Raw genomic sequence first — 15,560 nt, forward strand, 5'->3', positions numbered from 1 at the left:
AGTAATTAGAACCCTATCGTGAATAATAGCGGTAGTAAACGAGCACATCTTTGATTTGTCGCGATGGATCAAAACTGAAACTTATCCAGCGAAATTGCCAACTGTCCGACATTAAATACCCAGAAGATGTTTTTAGTTGCGCACGGGCATTGCTTATTATAATTTTTCCCGATGAGGATTAAATCAAAATGTGAAGATTGGTTGGCTAGGAAAAGAGAGTGTAATGGAAGAAATCCTTAAGATACCTTTCAAAGACGACATTCTTTACCAAAATGACACGAAGAAAATGGAAGAATATTCATTAGGAATGGCTAAGTAAGCAAAAATAAACTGGAGGTAAACCGTGAAAGAAAAACGTTAATAAACTAACGAAATAAATATAAAAAAACATGATTTGGAGCGAAACTTTTCCGGTAGCAGCATAATTTGGAGCTGTCAGCTATTCGTTAATGAAAGTCTAACGTTAAAAAGCATTGCCGATATTAATACTGAGGTGTCAATCGAGATTTGACTCATTGATTTGCCTTCGATCATATTTGCATAAAGTTATTTAGGAAGCTAGATGACCGAGCGCAACGGTAAAAATGATATGGAGTTCGGAATGGCTGGAAGGTGAGATTATTCCTACCCGAGAGACGATGCAATGTGATTAGTTTTTATGGAAATGTATAATGAATGTGAATAATTATATAATGGAATTATTATCATAAGTATGTGCCTATATATTTACAAATTTTACCAACACTATTTGGGTACACAAAACGCGAAGGAATTAATTGCATGAAGATTTAATCAGTAAACAATCCCATCATTTGTATTTAGTTACATGCAAGCATGGATTACCTACCTCGATTATTTCAACAGAGACCGATCGGTCGAGAAGGTCTTACATCCTGTGGGCAGTTTTTCTGTCACAGGTAGGAACCCTAATCCGCGCATGGATGGTCTATTTGTCACGACACGGAGTTTACTTTGAGGAAGTGACTGGGTGTCGGCTGCCAGAGCAGTTAGAGATCAAATAATTGAGCAAAATACCTTTCAAGCTTCCGCAACCAAATAACACTAATTCTACGCAGGCCTTCTGCTTTGACCAGCGCTTCACATTACAATGAAGCTTCAAATGTACACTTATGACGTCATCACTCAATTTGGTTAATGCTACGCATTAATGGAAAAGTTTAAAAACGGATGAACGTCTTCATGTAACTTTTTTACACAGGGCACGATGCCTGCAGTTTACTATGGTCACATTATTTTTCATCAACCAAAGTATTTTGCTAATAATACAAAATTATAGAACATTTTCAACTGTGTTGGAATGCAACTCATATCTTCACAAGGACATAAGAGATAGGATGAGGTTACGATTACATGATACAAAATCTATGGTTGTTTTTGCTGATGCATTGTCATTCACTCGGAGCTTTCGTAATACACACGAGAAGGTGGAGTATTAGCCAACCCTGGATTTCAAGTAGACTTTAAGAATGTATAGCATAATATGTGTATGGTTCAGTTTGTCGTGCGCTATGAAAAACAAACTGGAAATTCGATCGCACACATCATTATAAGGAAACAAATTTGTCCTAGTAATTATCCAAGTTTTAAGTATAGAAAGTAGCAAAGAGTAAGTATCCTGTGAACAAGTATTGTCGCTAAGTTGTGAAACATTGTGCAACACTAAGAAAAAAATTGGAAGTAATCTCCTTAGCCACCATGCTCCATGAGAGGTAAAAAATACACGTAAGATAAAAGTGGGAAAATTATTGTATCCCGAATTTTTACATTAGAAAACCCTATAAAAATTTCAAGCGGTGTGATGACCTGATACCAGAACTTGATGGGAAGTCGCAGGTGGCGAAGGACCGATTAAAATAAGTGAATTTCACAGGTTATAAGGCATCGTTCCAGGCGAGTTCCACCCTCATCTGTCAAAACCAACCTTAGATTAAAAAATAGAAAAAGTATTTTATGTCCGACTGATTGAAGTGGTGGAAGCATATGATACATCGCAGTGATGGAAAATTATATAAGGTTATATGAAGTTAAGGTTATGTAAATAAATATAATAAGGTTATATATAAATAAATTTAAGGTTAAGGTTATATAGAAAAAAAAAGTTATATAAATAGTATAGAAGGTTATATAAAGTTAAGGTTATATGAATATTAATACCAACAAAACAGAGTGTACCTCACATATACCTCCTAAATCATGCATTTTATACCTAAGCCTGGTATTGCTGATGAATCAGGAAATAAATTGCAAGTATGAAAATTCGAATGGAGCCTTAAAAACAGCACAATGAGGATAAATATGCTCACACCCTCGGATAGAAATGGGACAAGAAAGACATAGATTGTACAAAAAAGGAAAACATCTTGAATTCCGTCCCAATCTAACAAACATTAATGAATTGTTAGCGTTTTTGAGACAGGAATCATTTCATTAAGTAAAACAGGATTGCTAATTTACATTGAATATCGAACCTAGTTCAAGCAGCTTTTTGTTAAGTAAACCTATCATCTATTACCGACAAATTTCATCAGTCTTTATCTACACCTCAGTACTTTTCTCAGCGATTAAGTATTTTTTTGTCTAATGAAAGCCCACGGCACTGTCACAAATGTTGCCGAACTATGTCCCGTGGATAAACCTATGTACCGCGGAGGTGGTAATAGGTAACGCGGTGAAAAAATACTACTTCTATACCGCGTACATACAGACCCACAGCCCATCTACTCGTATGGTTCATTTGTCGGAAATTGATAGTCTATTCTAGAGGTATGCTTGGATTTGTGTGGATGAATCAGAGAAAACAACAAAAAAAAACCATCCTCGTATGTTTTAACCATGAACCAACCCTGATGAAATCCAGTGACTACTTACCAAATATGATAATTTTGAGTCATCATTATCAATCAAATGTATGCTAAAACATACTTATATTATATAATTCTGAGAAGAAAATACTCAAAATGCTATGATATTACGTAATTAATTGAAATACAAACACGTTCATCATAATTCACCACCATTTTGGTTTCACTCATCGTAAGTGGTCTCTCGCGACGCTGGATGTCTCTGTGTACCATACCCAGTGTCGATGCCATATGCCCTCGTATATGGTACTTGGAGACTCTAAGATTGTAGTTAGTTGAGCATTAATATACTCTAATACAGCTAAGGTTTTCTGGGGTAGTTTGATCGTTTGCTTAATTTTTCTTGTTCCAAAAATGTAAAAAAATCATCTCCCTATGCATGGTAAAAAAATACTACTATAATTGATGCGTTGAATGAATAGTTAAACATTACCGAAGAAAAACGCAAAAAAATATGAAAAAATAATAATATTATGAAAATATTTTTATAACTGCAAATTTGACTCGGAGTCAATAATCTATGTGAAAAAAAGAAGTAGATATGATTTGTAATAAAGGTCGTATATGTTTTTAACTTTTGAGATAAATACAGTGTGCGACTGTAATACTTTGGAAATAGAGAGTAGAGCAAAGTTTAATTTATTTATAAAAGATAAATTACAAAAACATTTTGTAATTGCATGAATTTCCTAATTTCCTTATCTCATGTTACCATTTAATTATTGAAATTCAATGAAAAGGTTTTTCTTCCAAATACCCTTAATTAACTCGCCATTTCTTTTCCAAGTTCACTTGGCATTTTCTTTGAACTCATTTCCGAGGATCTTGTTTAATTCTTTTTTCTACCACTGTCATAATTGTTTTCTCATCCCATGACTCATCATGACTGATCACGACTCATCATTTTTTCTCTATATTTACACCCAAGTCCTTTAAATATTACTTTCAATAAACTTGGGTCCAGTTTAACAATTGATACAGTCAGAATTTTTTACGACAGGTGTGTTCAATGAAATTATGCTTTCTGCATAAGTTTTCACCATAAATCACATAATTACATAGCTATTTAAGGTAGGCTTTAGGAGGCTCCTAAATACTATTTTACAGTGCACATCGCGGATACTTCATTTAGCCTAAACGCTTATATGCCCTGCATTTATTTAATTTCAGTTCTTCGCATGGCATAAATATAACAACACCAAAATCCAATCTCTAAATTTTCAATGAGTTTTTCTCGATACTGCATGCACGGAATTTTAGTCGAATTGATCTGTGGTTAGAAAAATCAATACATATACTTTCCGTCAATATTTCATTGAGATGTACTTGAGATGGTGGACAAATTATTGTCAAAAACTAAACGCAGATCATTAGATCTGCGTTTAGTTTTTTTGGGTATATGATGGGCACCTATACAAACCATATTTGTTAAAGCCCTATATTTTTCATTGATTTTATACTAATTTCCACATGCATTATTCGAAATAAACTATTGGGTTCACTAGTTACATGATTAGCTATTACTTTTTCCATTTGAATGAGATGAGTTAATGAAATCAGGTTCACGATTTCATAAGGTTTTCGTTTTATATAAGGCTCATTAAAATATTGCAATGTATATTGAAAAAGAAAACTTGGTTTTTCCACATAAAATATTTATTCACGACCTAGGTTTCGACGCTCAGCGTCATCTTCAGGTGAAATACAGGCCAAAATCTTTCTTTATATAACAGAAGGAATGGGGAGGTGGGGGGTGGGTGTATGGATGTAAGAAAGGAAGAGGAGATAATGGGGGAGGGAAAGGAGCGGGATTGGGGTATTACTGTGAAGGAGGAGTCAAGGTTAGCCTCCGGGGGGGGGAGGGAGGGGTGGGGGAGGTTAAGGAAGCATGGTAGGGAAAGGGTTGCCTGGCGGGGGTCCGCCTTGGGGTTAGTGGAGATAGGACAAAGAGTTTGGGAGTTTAAGGTTGAGGAGGGGTGACCGGGAGTTACATAGCACGTCGTTCACAATATTACAGGTAGAATTCGCTCTTTCCAATATCTCCATATTTTCCAAAATGTCCAACCGGGGGCCTTTTCTTTCGAAATGGAGAAACTCCACGCTAAAATCACTTTTATGGTTCTGGTCAATCAAATGCTTGGCAAATTGAGATTTTCCATTACCGTTCTTCAGGCAGGCCTGGTGCTCCTTCACTCGTTCTCGGAACTTCCTTCCCGTCTGACCTACGTAGACGGCGGAGCATTCACAGGTTAGCTTGTACACTCCGCTCCTTTCCGATTTTGGGATTTCGTCTTTGTTATTTGCGAGGATGTTTCGCAAGTTGCGTCTATTGTAAAAGGCTGGCTTTATCCGTTTTTTTGGTAACACTTTAGCGACCGAGAGAGACAACTGTCCTAGGAAGGTAAGCCTGCGCCACTTGGCTTCTGAGAAAACATTATGATTTAAACCATATATTAACAGCGTGCTTAGTTTTTTCCTTTTACTCTGGTATAAACGATCAATTAACTGGGGCGTGTAACCGTTGCACAGCAACGGTTACACGCCCCAATTAGGTTGGTTGCAATGTATTTTTAGTTGAGCTAATTGTAAGAGAAACACTTCACCAGCACTCAGTCTTGGCAACTTTCGCCCATATAAAACGAGCAACGCGAGTGCTGAACTAATTTATTTGTATTACAGAGATAACTCAGTATGAGTGCAAATATGTATCCGAGTACTATTTCGTGCACATTTCCAAAATTTCACGAAGCACATAACTGAAAAAAAAAGAGAGCAGTCATTCCTATATTTGAAAAACATTGCATGACCTTGTCCACAGGACTATGGTAGATATTCCTAATCTTTGTTGCGAAGCTAAATCACGGCAGAGGCTTTTACCTCCCCGCTTCGCTGCTATAAAAAACAACCTCGTCCCTCATGCAGATTGAATCTTTGCCAGGCAAGGAACAGGGAACTTCTAGCGTTATAATAAATTAAAATGATACTAACAAGAACACGCATTAAAAGAGGCTTCAGAGGTACTGAGGCAAGAAAACATAAATATTTCCTTGAGCCATTAAGTGCAATGCTTAGGCATCCAAAATTATGGAGGGACAATGGCCGAAGGATCCTAAGTTCAAAAATCTTAAGAAACCTTGAAGTTCTAAACTTTCACGATAAAGTGTAGCGTTACTATAGGTTTTCTGAGTTCCAAAAAAAGTAATTAGTACAATTACGTCAGGCGCGCAGACACCGGAGAGTTAAAGAATCAATAATGAACTTTAAACTTTACATACTTTTATTAGTTTCTGACAGTCATTGTGAGCTCGGAATCCATTATGCATGCCATGCGCGTTAATCATCGATTTTACTGAATCGACATTGCACGAGTCCATAAAATTGTTAATCTTAAATGCAATAAAAATGCCATAAAATATGAGTAATAACCTTACAGTAATTTCATTTCATATTAAATTTCTTTCTCCCTTGGGCGATGATAATTTTGTGCTTATTTTACTTATCCACCTCACTGTTATTTCTGTTAACGATATAACAATAGTCGTTAATATTAACTTAAATATTTAATGCCATTAAAAAATTTTAAAATTTAAGCTATCTTTCAACAACAATGTTTTTAATATTTCCTATATCATTTTACTTCTGATCAATTCCCGAAGCATCCTTTGCAAAAACTTGGTCTAATTTTTATGCATATCATAAAATTACTCTAGAGTTACATTGCTTTTTTGCAGATTTTTGTTGAAAGACACTAAAATAACAGATCCCATTGATCAATTAATCTTGTTTCGCAATCCGTTCTTTTTCTACTTTAGAACTACTATTATAACCTCGAACCTATCTGAACTTCAGCGTTCCGCCTAAGATTCTTTTAACTATTATTTCAAGATTTCTCAAGTCTATTAAACTAGGTCTCTATTTATAACCCTTTCTCTTTAGTGCTTAGCCAATGACAAATCATTTTGCCGCAATAAATCACCGCTTGACAGAATTATTGAGACTTAGTTACATGTTTATTATCAACAAGGACATTACAATAGTGCAGACTAATGACAACTTAGGTCGTCGCTATTTAATTTCACATAAAGAACTTTTTTTTCGCCACGATAAAATCATCACTAATCATGTTAGTTTACTCAATTATTAGCCCGCTGTATATTTTCCGATTACTGGAGAAACGTCTGCTGTCGATACCATCATCAAGTTAGGCGAAGTGATGGGGAAATGTCTCACAATGCATTTCATGAAATGAAAAAGTTCATTTCATTACAAATGGGGTTTTTAGGTCCAACGAAAAATAACTTGCAGGACTACAATTTCTACACAGGCGCCAAAAGCAACAACATAACCGATTCATTTTTCCCGAATCAACTTCCATTCAGACAAGTGACTTCCTACTTACTATATCCCTCCGTGACTTCCCCCGATGTATCTGCGCTTCGATTTTAGATTAGTGAAATGCATACACGATTTACACGCTGTTTTCCGCTTGTATTACAAGAAAATGGCATTTAAAACACCGGCATTTATTGAAAGAGCGTATGGATCCGGTTCAATAACTCTGGTCTTCTGGTGACCATTTCACAAATCTACGAGCTAGTATGCGAGTCCTTGTGATTTGCACATTAAATTATTCGGATGGCGCATCCCTTCTTACTTTCCTCAATTGAACAGTATACGTTTTATATTAAATTTTAGACTGTTTTCAGAGGACGCGTAAGTTGACTTGTAGCGTTGAGAAACGCCTGGTGTCTCGAAGCTCTTTCACGTCCCACACCCAATCAGCTCTTGGTCACGTTTCGCGAAGAGGGAGAAGACCTATCCACATCTCTCGCCCCCATCGCCGTGGGGAAACCCCTTGAACACACTCCGGGGAGACATTTTTCTTTCCACGCTCGGATCAGACATACCCATCGCTCCGTGTTTTGTTTTCACACCGCTCACCGGGAGGGAGATTGTGAACGACACCGGAACGAGGCGGAAACGGACCGGTCATAGGAAGAGGGCGCGGCGGCAATCTCCATGAGGGAGGGAGAGGTCATGGATGGCGGTAAACGAGGGGGAGGGCAGGGTGGAGTTGGAACTATCGGCGATGAGGAGAGGGGGAAATAATTGGGTGCTTCTGGAGGTGGATTGTTATCATGGGGGGGTAGATTATTGCGAGGGGAGAGTCGTGCTTGGGGGATGGCGAGAGAAATAGAGGGTTGCGTATGTGTGGGAGGAAAGGCGAGAGGGGGTTGGGAAAGAGATGAGGTTAGAGGTGCGCTGGGAGAAGGGATGAGGGTGTGGGTAGTGGGGATGGGTGTTCGGAAAGTGTGGTGAGGTGGATTGAGGCGGAGGTGGTGTTGGTGGAGGAGAGGAGGGGGTGGGAGATGGGCTTGGAAGTTAGTCAGGGTGGACCGGGAGGGGGAGGATCTATTCCCGTAGTGGCAGCCGCCGCCGGGAGGATATCATCGGGCGAGGGGATAGTTTTTCGGGAGCTCTAGTTTATCCCCCGCACCGGAGCGCCGGCGCGTCTCCCTTAGTCTGCACGCCCCCTTCCTATTCTCCTCGCTTCTCCTCTTCCTCCGCCAGCCCCGTGGACCCCTTTCATTCCCCCCTCCCCACAACCCGCGACCCATTCCCTATACTTCCACCCCCAATGGGGCGCATAGCAGCCGGGGATAGAGCCTTACTAAGGACCGAATACCTCAGCCGCTGGCCTATAGACCCACTTGCAACGAAGACAGATTCGACGTGCGGCACTGACGCGCGTGGTGAGAGACGATGCCAGATGATCGCCACATTACGATACTCAGTGTGGGCGTCTGGGATACTCGGCGAGTATTTGTGAAAATATTATTGATTACGAGTTTTTTAATCGATTTGGCAGAGCCATGGTCGGAGGAGCTCGGGATTAAGCGAAAATCAACTAAGATTAAAATCTTTTCTCTGAAATTTTTTCGGGGAGGAGGATTATTTTCTTTTCCCCAGGGCACAAAAAGTCTCAGCTGTATTTTGAAGGACACCGTGTTTTGAAGATCTTGTGTCTCATCACAGAGCGATATTAGATTTTTCTCTTTTCCGTTCATGACCTAAGGTTTTGAAAGTATGCCATTCCTCTATACTGATGCAAAGAGATTAAATTCTGAGATGAATGGTGTTGCTATAGCACGAAAACATTTTTGTCATTAGGATGGGCAAAAAAATTAAAAAAAATAAATTTAACTGTGGCCTTTCTTTGAGTTGTATGATTTCATGTACCTCCAGGACAGCCCTGCCTTTACTCTATAGATGCTTCAGGGTCATCAGGTTGGGTTTTAAGCTATTTCAAAGATTCTGCCAAATAAAATTAAATCATTTTTGACATTAACGTAAGATCGCTAAGGGAAACTTATACTACAGATGAAGTAGTATTTATCCACGGAACTTATGCATGCGCGTATGCATATGGCCTCGCTAGAATGATCACTGATATATTATGGTATCACAGTATCCAACTACTTCCTCAAAAAGATAGAAATTTGTTGAGAAAACGACCCTTAAATTTATTCTTCTCACCTTATCCACGAAAAGATATAATCAAAATCTAGCAGTACCTAATAACATAACAGTATGGCAGAATATAATATATGCATGAAAAAGTTCATTTATTCCGATTCTAGGCCATTCGCAAATATTGATGAGTGCGTTATGGTAACATAATTCTGTTTTTGTCAAATGTATTGCAAGCCTCGCATACGTATCATTTTACTCCATTCGTATTTTTCATTAAAATATATAAAAACGGGTGAAAACATTTATGTTTATATACATAATATAAATAAAGTAAAATAAAGAAAAATGAGCATGGTGGAAGACGCAATGCGAGGATATGGAAAGTTTGCAGAGGAAGGATGAAATTGGGGCGCTATACAGCAAGGTTTTATCACTATAAAGAAGTAAGAAGGGGAGATCTGTGTTAACATCTAGAGATAAGTCGGGTAAGATAATAGTTGGTATATAAAAGATCCAAGAGAGATAGAAGGAATATGTAGAAGAACTGTATGGTAAAGAACTTAGGCCAACAAAGTTAGACATGGAAAAGGAACATGACGTAGAGGAAGATAACTTAGGTCCAGGCATACTCGACGATGATATAGAAAGGGCTTCAAGGGAGATGAGGGTAAATAAGGCCGTTAGGGTAGACAACATTGCTGCGGAACTACTAAAAAGTGTAGGCAAATATGGAAGGAAGAGGCTTTGTGGACTGATTCTTAGCATCTATAAGGAAGGAAACTGGCCGGAAGACTTTGTGAGATCAGTGTTAGTTCATATCCCGAAAAAGGTAACGGCTATAGCATGTGAGGACTACAGAGCAATAAGTTTGATATCCCACGCAGCTAAAGTGGTTCTCAGGATCACCAACAAAAGGATAGAGAGTAGGGCAAATGATTACTTAAGGGATGATCAGTTTGGGTTTAGGAAGGGGAGAGGCGCACGTGATGCCGTTGCAGTAATGAGATCAATAATCGAGAGGGATATAAAATGCAATTAGGATGTATTTGCCTGTTTCGTAGATTTCGAAAAAGCGTTTGATAGAGTGAATTGGGAAAAAATAATGAGTATATTGCAGAAAATAGGAATAGATTGGAGGGATAGGAGGCTAATCCGCAACCTGTACATGTCTCAGACTGCTCAAGTGCTAGTGGGGAACGGGGAGTCCGGTTGGGCAGTGTTAGGAAGAGGTCTAAGGCGGGGTTGCCGATTATCACCGTTGCTGTTCAACCTGTATGCAGAGGAAATGATTAAAGAGGCATGGGAAGAACTGGAAGTAGGAGAAGAATACAAAAAATCAGTTAGGTTTGCTAAAATCATTTAGAGCTGGTGACCAAGCTCTAATTTGTTAGTCAGCCAAGGGGTTGCAAACTTTGCTGAGCGAATTGGAAACTTAATACAATAGATATGGGATGAGAATCAATACTAATAAAATAAAGGCTATGCGATTTTACAGAAAGAAAAAGGCTAAGCTAAACATTAAAATAGGAGGGCAAAAACTAGACCAGGTAGAACAGTTTACGTATCTCGGAAGTGTTTTGGACCAACACGGTCAAAGTAATAGGAACGTAAGGAGAAGAATTGCGCTAGGCAAAGTCTTTCAGAAGGAGGAAGGAGTTGATGACGAGGACGCTGAGTAAGGATGTTAAGAAAATACTTGTTAAAACTTGGATTTGGAGCGTGGTACGGCGCGGAAACGTGGCCACTGAAGCTGAATGATAGCAGTAGATTTGGAGGCTTTTAAAATGAGGGTTCACACCCTCATTTTAAAAGCCTCCCTAAAAGGATGGAGAAGGTGAAATGGACCGAAAGGAAAACAAATATGGAAGTACTAGGTATGGTGAGTGAGGAGAGGGGTTTGTTGGGAGAAATCCTATGGAGGCAGGAAAAATGGATGAAGGGCGTATTAATGGGCAGAGGGATGTTGAAAACTGTAATAGAGGGGAGAATGTTAGGCAGACGAGGAAAGGGCACGCATAGGATAGGAATGTTGGACGGGATGAAGTGAGGAAGTAAGTACTCACAGATGAGGAGGGACTTGATGTAGAGTGGGTTGCTGGATGGTGTTTTCTTAGGTAACAAAATATCTATTTGGTAGTTGTGTCCATCCCAAACCTAACTTTACCGGTAGATTTAAAAAATATATATATAAATGTTTTCACCCATGTTTTATATATTTTGATTGGGAATACGAAGAGAGCAAAATTATATGTTAGGCTTGCAATGCATTTATTTGACATGTATATATATATATATATATATATATATATATATATATATATATATATATATATATATGTATATATATATACAAATGCTATATATATAAATAAACCATATATATGCCATATATATAAATACCATCAATAATCGATATAAAGTATTACATTCACTGTTAGACAACCCGAAAAAAAAGCATAAAAGGGGACAAGAGCCAATGAGAGTTTCACAGGCGCTACTCATGATTGTTTAAAATTCGACTGCTCAGTTGTATTAATTACTTGATGAGTAATTTGATAATCAACTTACCCCGTGTTATGGCGACTTCGAATGGTGCCAAGGTATAGAAACGGATACTGAACTGAGAATGTCTGATTTCATCCTCAATACGATATTGCACCTTGTGGATTCAGATGTTAAAGAGTGCTATAAATATCAAGATATGGTGTGTACTGTTTCACTTCAAGCTCATATAGTGGATTTCAACAATTTAATTTAGTTTACTCATTAGAGGGAAATCATCAAAACAATTTTGTTCAAAGTTGCATAGATGAATCAAAATAATTTTCATTTCTACTCGTATATTAATATTGTTTTGGTAATTTTTGGAGGTCTTAATAATTGGGTTCAAACTTATCCGAAGCCCAAAGCAAAACCTTATAATTGGGTGCGGGTTCTGAAAAAATAATGGTGTAGTCATTACCGTGCTTAGCCTCTCTCCCAGATAAATTTGCACTGTAGCCAATGCCTAAATTCAAAAACTTTTCGCCCCGGCCATTCTCGCTTGAGAAAGACAAATAAATTACATTTAACCGTCGTTCTGTTATAAGGATGCGTTTAAGGGAGAGTTGGACTAAAGGTAATGATTCTATAGGCAAGAATGCTCGTGTTTATTGATGAACTATGAGAGTAAAATGGGAACTGATAATTGGGAAAAAGATATATATATATCAAATACTATAATCCTAAGTAATGTATGGATTTTTGAAAATTCGAGTGCGGCGAATTTATGATTCACGCATAAACTTGCTAAGCAATATCAGATTACCTACAGAATGTTTTTGGCATTATTTTAAATGGTTGAAAAAACTTTATGAGTCACATAATTTTGTTTTGTTCCAGTACTACGGAATCTTACGTCGAATTCTGAGCATGTATTGTGAAATATTTAGTCCAATAAAAAATTATGTCCCAAGTTCATTTTTGGTAATTTTTTACTTTAATTTTTCTTTCCATTGGTTTCCACGAAATGCTTTCCGATCAGTGTTTAGACTTTGCGTATTCCCAAATTTATGTCTTCTGTCATATTATTTTGACCCATATTGCCCTTAATGTTTGAACCATCGAATTCTCACTCTAAAATTATTATGCGAAAGTTTCCCGACGAAAACGACGAAAAGGCACCGCTACTAACTCGCCCCGCGGAGTCGTGGACGCAATTGCATCCATTAGCTGGTCCAACCCCTCCTCTCCATTCGCGCCTTCTATGCGGATGCGCCCCTAGGAACGCTTGATCTGTGGAGGGGCTCCCTGAATTTACGGCGGTCAGAACGGACCGCGATGAGTTCATCCGGCGGCATGATTCCAGCTCTCGGGCAATTACTCCTGCGGCCAAAGGGGGAGGCGGCGACAGAGGCCGCTGAGAGTGAAAGCGGCAGAGGCAGCTCACTCATCTCGCTTTTTCTTGGGAACGGAGCAAGTTTTCCATGTCAACGTTTTCCGGACGAGATGCGGACCCTCCTCAAGGTGGCGAGGTCGTGGTTAAGCCTCCGGAAGTGTCTTTCCCTCCGATCGTGGGCGGCATATTAAGGAGCCCACCCGAGTGAAAGCATTCCTCCCTTGTATTTCATCCAGAGGCACGCACGCTGCCGCTCAGGCGTGGATGAGTGAAGTGTGGCTCTCGGCCTGGCTTAGAGCGTCTCTCTGAGTAACCACAAAAACAATGTGCCGCGGTGCCGTAACCTCACGCGGGAAAGGGATAAGCCCACTCTTTTGCATCCGAAACGCGAAAGCAAGACGCCTTAAAGGATACCAAATTAAAAGTAATTTCCGTTTAAACGAATATTTTGAAACATTTACTTACCATCGACAGCAATGGATAATATTCGAAGTGGAAAGGTAACTGACATTCAGCCTAATGACTCAGTGATGGTGTTAGGAACATTTAGGCTCATTTCTTCATTTTTCATTTTATCAGGATACCACGAAACAGAAAACTGACATGGGAAAGTGGCTCAGAGATTAGGTCAGTTTACACGGTTATTCAGCTATTAAAAAAATTACGCTACATCATTATATTCCTCCGGGTGCAGGTTCGATCCCCAGACTTCCAACTAGAAGGCGAGTGAATTAAACATGAGTTCTCCACGGGGCTGCCATAAAGTGAAATCAGACAAGAGATTTCGGGTGTTATTAATTCACATCTAGCTCATATGACCCAAAAATTCACAGTTATACACTCACCTAATTGTAACATCCAGTGTATAGAATAAGTATAATAGTTTCCTTAGCTTTTCTTAGCTGATATACGTAAGGCCGTGCTAAGTGGAACGCAGTAGACGTTACCGACCAACCAAAACCTAACTTCAATTGATATATTTTTTTGAATGAAATACGGCGCTAGTTTTCATGGCTAAGGTTTGGGAAGTACATTTTCATTTTTTTTTCAAAAATGGCCTACAGTAATCACGGTAACTGCTACTTATTTCTAATAGCGACTCTATTAAATTGTCTTAAAATTTCTGCGATACATCTAGGTTTGCTTTGCCTTATATTCCAAAGTAAATTCATAAAATATTAACATAAGAAATGAGAGCACAAGTCTCATATACAAGTAAATAGCGAGAAAAACTTATCTTTTAATAGATAATGTGAAATCCTAAAGCCATGAAACCAGTTATGAAACATTATAAAGTATACTGTCATCCTGACGAACCGTCCCATTTCAATTTTTTGATATTTGATTATTCCAAATTTATCATTGTTGCTGCCGTCACAGCTAGTGAAAGTGCTTCGTTATGATAGAGATAGTTTTAGTGTGACGTCGAAATAATACAGAAAAAAGATCTACTTTACTTTTTTCCGCTGTCCTTTTTAAATACGCTAGAGTAAATACAATTTTCCCAGAGTAACTGCATATTCTTCGTGTGAATTTCCCTAAACAGTACTAGACTTAGGATTGCAAGTTTTTGACATGTTTAAAAGTATTTATTTTTATCAAGCCTAGTGTTTTAGGCCAGGTAGATCAATTAGACTATTGTTTTATTAAGGTTTACCGCACATATTCATCTGACGACTTCTCAATCCTCTTTACTCGAGGATGTTTTGTGCGGGAGTATTTCAAACTCGTGATATGCGTGAAAATTCGAGACACACATGTGGTTCATAGAAAAATATAATTTTTTCAAACAAGTATCCAAAGCATCGCTATTGTTAACAATATTAATTTATTGAATGCGTTTTCAACATGTCAGCAAATTAATTTATGTGGAGATTAATGCATGCTGTTAAAGTGTAAGCTGAAAAAGTTCATCCTGACGTAATTTATTCAATAATTGTAGTACAAATTCATTATCATATCCCCGGCATTAAGAATATCCTGGAACATTGAGCATCTCACAAGCCTGTCTCGCCATGTAGTTCATCTAAACTTCTCCAGAAGATTTACGCCGAAGAATCGACAGGGTGTAGTAATTATATCTATTGGACATTTTCCAATGGGATAAGGAACTGAGTTCCAAGGAAGGTTAGGACAGCAGATATTGCATCACAACCAATGAGAGCGACGCGGTTCAGTCGACATGGCTGTCTATCGATTCATTTAAATCATTGTGTATCGACCGCAATGTAAAATAGTTGTGAGCATCTCAGACGAAAAACTGTTACACATTCGATTGCAATAATAATATCTTCACATTAATAGGAGTTTATTACTGTAATTCAATT

The sequence above is a fragment of the Hetaerina americana genome, unplaced genomic scaffold (genome assembly GCF_022747635.1).
Source record: "Hetaerina americana unplaced genomic scaffold, ioHetAmer1.1.p SCAF_3, whole genome shotgun sequence".
NCBI lineage: Eukaryota > Metazoa > Arthropoda > Insecta > Odonata > Calopterygidae > Hetaerina > Hetaerina americana.